Consider the following 6,398-nt stretch of genomic DNA (forward strand, 5'->3'; position numbering starts at 1 on the left):
TATATATATATATTTTTTTTTTTTTTTTTTTTTTTTTTTTACCAGAGTCTTGCTCTGTTGCCCAGGCTGGAGTGCGGTGGCACAATGTTGACTCACTGCAGCCTCCACCTCCTGGTTCAAGCAATTCTTGTGCCTCAGCCCCCTGAGTAGCTCGGACTACAGATGTGCACCATCACACCTGGCTAATTTCTATATTTTTAGTAGAGATGGAGTTTCGCCATGTTGGCCAGACTGGTCTCAAAATCCTGACCTCAGGTGATCTGCCCACCTAGGTCTCAGATTCCACAAAGTGCTGGGATTATAGGTGTGAGCCACTGCATCCAGCCTGTATGCACTTTTTAATTTAGAAACTTCTGTCCAATTCGTGACAGCAGGGAGCATATTTTATATTCCTTTCTTATCTCAGTGCCTACAACATACAACAGTGCCTGGCATACAGATGTTTGGCGCTGTTGGTGCATTTAAACTTATCTTTATTAATAGTATCATTATTAATTACAATTAGTGTCATTTATTCAAGTATTAACGAGATCAGTTGTAACCTGCAAAAGGTACTTGTGGCAATTTAGATTCCCAGTTGGCTAATATCCTAACTGTTAAATTCATTTAAGAAATATTAAGCTATCTATAATAAATGAGTCATTTAATAATTTGTCCACATTTGTGTGGAGTTCACTTTGGAGTCATATAGGCTGGAGGCCAACATCTGGCCATGGTTCTTAGCTGTGTGGCCTTGGGGGAGTTAGTTTCCTCTTTTCTTTTTGTAAGTTTTTGCTTCGAGGGCTTCCCTTTGCTCCAAAAGGTGATAGGTAAAATGTAAAACATGTAAATTAGGAAGATATAGCTACCATTACAACCAAAATCTGTAGATACATGGATTGGAAACATAATAGATACATATGGTGGTGAGCTGGGGCTAAAGGTACAGGCTTGGGGCCTCCAGGTGCAGAGATAGGCAATAGCAGGACTTCACATTACTCAAGGAAGTACAAGCTAAAATAGCTCCATACAAGGCAAGGCTTCAGATCCAGGGTCACCCATGCAAGCCACAAGCTGGTCTGGGGTTTCCTTGCCTAAGAAACAACGTGAGGAAGGAAAATCATTCCCCATCAATTCCAGGAAGTATGTCTTACTTCATCTACCTTCCCAGGGTGGGCAGAGGAAGGAGACAGAACTTCACAGCCAGGACCTAGACCAAGCCTGGGTAAATGGATATGCAGAATCTCTAATATCATCACAAGGCAGCTGGATGTCCTGGGAGGATGAGCAGAGGCAGCAGCAAACCAGTTAGTAGGAAGTAATGTACTTGAGGGGTAGGGTGAAAGAGGGAGAAAAGAGAGTGAAGAGGGACATCACTTCAAGATAGGCTAAAAAATAAATTTGAAAACACCCGAGGAAAAACAAAAAACAAAAAAAGAAAAACAGCAATAAAAATCAACAATCAAGCGATGAATTCATACCAGATAAAATGAAAATACAGTTGATCCTTGAACATCATGGGGTTAGGTACACTGACCACCTCACTCCCATGCAGTCAAAAAATCCACATATAACTTCTGGCTCTCCAAAAACCTACCTACTAATAGCCAATGTTGACTGGAAGCCTTATTAATAACATCAACAGCTGATAAACACATATTTTGTATGTCATATGTATTATATAGTATATTCTTACAATAAAATAAGCTGGAGAAAGAAAAATGCTATTAAAAATTATAAAGAAGAGAAAATATATTTACTATTCATTAAGTGGAATTGGATCATCATAAATGTCTTCATCCTTGTCATCTTCACTTTGAACAGGCTGAGAAGGAGGAGTAAGAGGAGGGGTTGGTCTTGCTGCATCAGGAGTGGTGGAGGCGGAATAAAATAAGTGGACCTGAGCAGTTCAAACCTGTGTTGTTCGAGCGTCAACAGCCACAGAGTAATCTGAAAACCACATATGCTAAGAATTCTCAAGAGATGAATAAATAGCTGTAGAATGAGAAATTACTGAACACAAACAAACAGAAGTGAGACCAGGTAAAATATGCTAAGAACCAAATAGAAATCTTAGAAATTGAAAAATAAGGTCACTGAAATAAAGGTCCGATAGACAAGACAAACTCTAATATTATACTAAGCAATTGGAAAATTAGTCCTAAAGGATGGAATCCAGAATGTAGCACAGAAAGAAGGAAGGATAAAACACATACACAAAAATAGAGTAGTTTGACAGTCTTTAGCAAACATCTAAAAGGAGTTCTAGGCCAGGCGCAGAGGCTCCTGCTTGTATTTCTGGTATTTCTGGCACGTTGGGAGGCAAAAGTGGGATGATTTCTTGAGGCCAAGAGTTTGAGACCAGCCTGGGAAACATAGCAAGACTCCATCTCCACAAAAAGGAGGAAAAAACGGCTAGGCATGATGGTGCACCTACGCACTTACTTAGGAAGCTGAGGCAAGGGGATTCCTTGAGTTCAGGAGTTCAAGGCTGCAATGTGTGTTATCACACCACTGAACTCCATCCTGAGTGACACAGCAAGACCCTGTCTCTGAAAAATAAATAAATAAGTAAAAGGAGTCCAAGAAGTGGATTAGAAGAATGCAGAAAAATAATATTCTAAGAAAATGCTTAGAATTTTCTAGAATTAAAGAAAGACATAAATCCTTGAATTCATAGTATGTACTAAAAATTATGCAGGATAAAAATAAATCCATATGTACACACATTTGATGAAAACTGTAGAACATTAAGGATGAAGAAATTTTAAAAAATTCAAAGAAAAAAATAAAACTCATGCAAAATAACTATAATGAGCTTGACAATCAGTTTCTCAACAGTAAAAATATTAATACATTTCAGGAAACAATAGATTAATGTCCTCAAGGTACTGAGGAAAAATAAATGCCAATTTAGAATTGTGCTCCTACCTAGGCCCCTGATCCTGATGAGGGTCTCCAGGAAAGTATCAAGCCATTCATCCCTTCCCCAGCCCACATCAGGCTAACTGTCCAAAGATTTACTAGTGGTCTGGGAACCCAATCATTTAAATCCAAGAAAAGGATGACAAGATGTCTCTCTCTGCCTAAACCCAGGGCAGTGGAACCACCTTACGTACCCTTGTTTGGCAACCAGGGGGAAGAAATTATTATGGTTCTAGGGCCAAACAGACTGGAGGGGAACAGAACACTTCTCAAACTCAGTGACCATCTGAACTCAAATAACCAAACTTGGAATCCACCAGTAAAATTAAATCTGGCAATCTTTCTACGACTTTCATCACTTCAAGTTATTCTCATATAACTTTTCTTCAAACTTTTGTCCTTGCTGTGTCTGATCTATAGGAACAATAGTAGGACAAGAGGATAATTAACTTTCTTCACTGAAACCCTTTGAGACTACCCTCTGTTTCTTGCTGGAAACTGGCAGATCCTCCTCCAAACCAAGGGAAAGTTAGGAGTGTTCCATGACAAGAGGAATGCCTGGAACCAGGATTGAATACCACCAGCAGTTTGTCTGTCTCTGTCTCTGCCTCTTATATCTCACTCTAGACCTGTTTTTGCCACTTGGCCAGAGACACAGGGACATGGATAGCACAGGAATAGAGCATTTGAAACTGGATTCCCTTGGCTTGTCTAGTTTCAGCACTGTGGTGGAGGACAGTTGCCTGCTGTGATCGGCTTCCACACAAAACCTCAGGCTTTCATATCAGAGGCAGGAGATTACTTAGCCAGGTGCAGGCACATCCCAGAAGTACAAGGGAGTTACCATTCCCAATCCTCAATCAATAGTTGATGAGATCGTGTCCCTGTTCCTTTTCTGGGGGAAAATTGGAGGCACATTTTATATAGTTCCTCTGAGGGTATGCAATGGATTGAGCTCCAGTTGCCCAGAAGTTCACTAATGCCATCTGTCTTAGTCCATTTTGTGCTGCTATAACAGAATACCTGGGACTGAGTTATTTATTTACAAAAACCCAGAAATTTATTTCTTACAATCCAAGATCAAGACACCAGCATCTGATTAGGGCCTTCTTGCTGTGTCCTTAGATGGCAGAAGGCAGAAGAGGGGAAGCAGGAAGAACTACTGCCATCAAGCTCCTTTATAAAGACCCCTAATCCCATTCATGAGGGAGGGGCCCTCACGGCCTAATCACTTCTTAAAGGCACTGCCTCTTAATACTATCATGTAACTGGCAACATCTGAATTTTGGAGGGGACACATTCAAACCTTAGCACCATTTATTGACTTGTCTCCTTTACCTGTCTTACTTTCCCTTTTTCCTCACATCTGCTTCCTGGGATCACCTCACAAATAAACCTCCTCACCCAAATTCTTGTTTGAGGGTCTGCTTTTGGTGAAACCCAAACCAGATAGAAAAGCTTTCATCTTTCTAGTATAGCATATGGTGTGTCATCTTCTGAAAGGAAGGGAGAAAGGTCACAGTAGGGTGACTCAAAGGAGATGAGAAACTTCAGTGGGGTAGTCATGAAGGGGTTGATTGAGATTGGAATTCATCCTCTTGAGGAGAGTTTAGCCATGCTGTGCTACAACTGTGTCCACACGGCCCAAGCCAGGAGAGAGCAGGAGGTGGTTGAAGGACGGGAAGACATGCAATGGGAAGGACCTCCAGACACTGCTTCAGGCTGTGGGTTGAGTTTAATTTTCTCCATGTTACTTATTTTGGGACCCAGGCTGGATGGGAGGTAGCTTCCTGGGGAATGCTGTTCTGATGACAGATGGCAGAAGCCCAAGAAAGCAAACCAAACCATGCAAGTACATTTAATGCCTGTGGTTGAATGGACATATGGTACCTCTACTCACATTTCAAGTCACAGATCAAACCCAAAACCAGTGGAGCAAGGGTGTATACATGGCCAACAAGAGAGCCTTGGCAAGGACAACAAAGGATGATGAACAAGTAACACCATCTACCTGTCCAGTCTACAAAAGGTATGCAGCTGGCTTCTCCCTTTTTCCATAGAGGCACAGGGACACCAAGTGATGCTCTCTGATGACTGGCAGTATCAGCCACATCCCAGCCCCCCAAAAGTCACTTAACGCCCAGTTTCCCATGAGTCACTCAAAAATGAATTCCTGAAGTGGTCTTTAAATCTGTGTTCTCACATCCTGTTCCAACCAAGCCTAAACTATGTATTTCTCTACTTGGCAGTCAGGATCTAAAACAGGGCAGAGGGAATGACATCAGGGTGCAAGGTTTCCTTCTTTTCTGCTCTTCTTTGAGTAGGATAATTTTGCAGAAGGCGTCTCCTCCTTTAGGTATGAGGTTAGAACCTGTTGAATTCCCCCTGACACTATGGAGTCACTAGACTCCCACGAAGGGTCCTGATGGGAGTGGAACCCAGATGGGGGATGTGCCAAAATACTTTCTTCATGACAAAGAATGCACAGGTCAAATAATAATCATGGCGTCTACATTACCAGATTATGTATGTCCCCACACACACATGCACACAGCACGCACGTGCACACACGCACGCACACACTGTTCTTTTTCCCTCTTTTCTCCCATTTTTGCCTCAGTAGTTGATAAGTTTTGGATCTGTGTTCCCACTCAAATCTCATGTCAAATTGTAATTCCCATGGTTGGAGGTGGGGCCTGATGGGAGGTGATTGGATTGGGGAGGTCTCTAATGGTTTAGCATCATCTCCCAGTGCTGTTCCTGTAACAGAGTTCTCATGAGATCTGGTTGTTTAGAAGTATATAGCAGTATATACTATAAAGTATATAAGTATATAGCTTTTGTGACTCACAAGCAGGTCTAGCAGGTCTCCTTCTTTCTCTTGGGTAGAATAGTGCTAAGTAAGGAAGGAGGAGAAAGAATCTCAAGTTGTGGACATTCAGAGAGACCAAACCTCAAACTCATCACAGAAGGTGACTATATAATAGGTTCCACCACTCTGTCATGAATATCTGTTATCGTATATCTAAGTCTCACAGGTCAAGGCAAGAATGGTGATATTTCGTTCTTCAGTACTTCCCTCACCCTCAGAGTGGTTTTCTTCTCTGTGAAGGTCGAGTTTCTCTCCACTCTGAATAAATTAAAAGCTGGCATTGTGATTTTTCTATGAATGGAGAGGGCAGGCCCATGGCCTTTCCTCCTGCTGCAGAAGCAAGATAGCAGAGGCAGAGGCAGGGCATTCACCTTTCCACCAAAGCTGAATCTTTTTCCCCAGATGAATAAGAACTGTGGAGGTTCACAACAGAGAAAAGCTCTGGGACCCTCCAGGTGGCAGGAAGTGGAAGAGGGGTTTTTTCTTCAGACAACAGCCTTTCTGATTGCCGGTGCCAGCTCTTTCTGTTCCTCCTTTTAGTGGACTATGACAGCTTCCCAGCATGCTCTTCTGTCCTTGTTCTGCCAACAGAACTCTTCTTTACTTTGGGAAAACCAGTCCA

The sequence above is a fragment of the Trachypithecus francoisi genome, unplaced genomic scaffold (genome assembly GCF_009764315.1).
Source record: "Trachypithecus francoisi isolate TF-2019V2 unplaced genomic scaffold, Tfra_2.0 Lachesis_group0, whole genome shotgun sequence".
NCBI lineage: Eukaryota > Metazoa > Chordata > Mammalia > Primates > Cercopithecidae > Trachypithecus > Trachypithecus francoisi.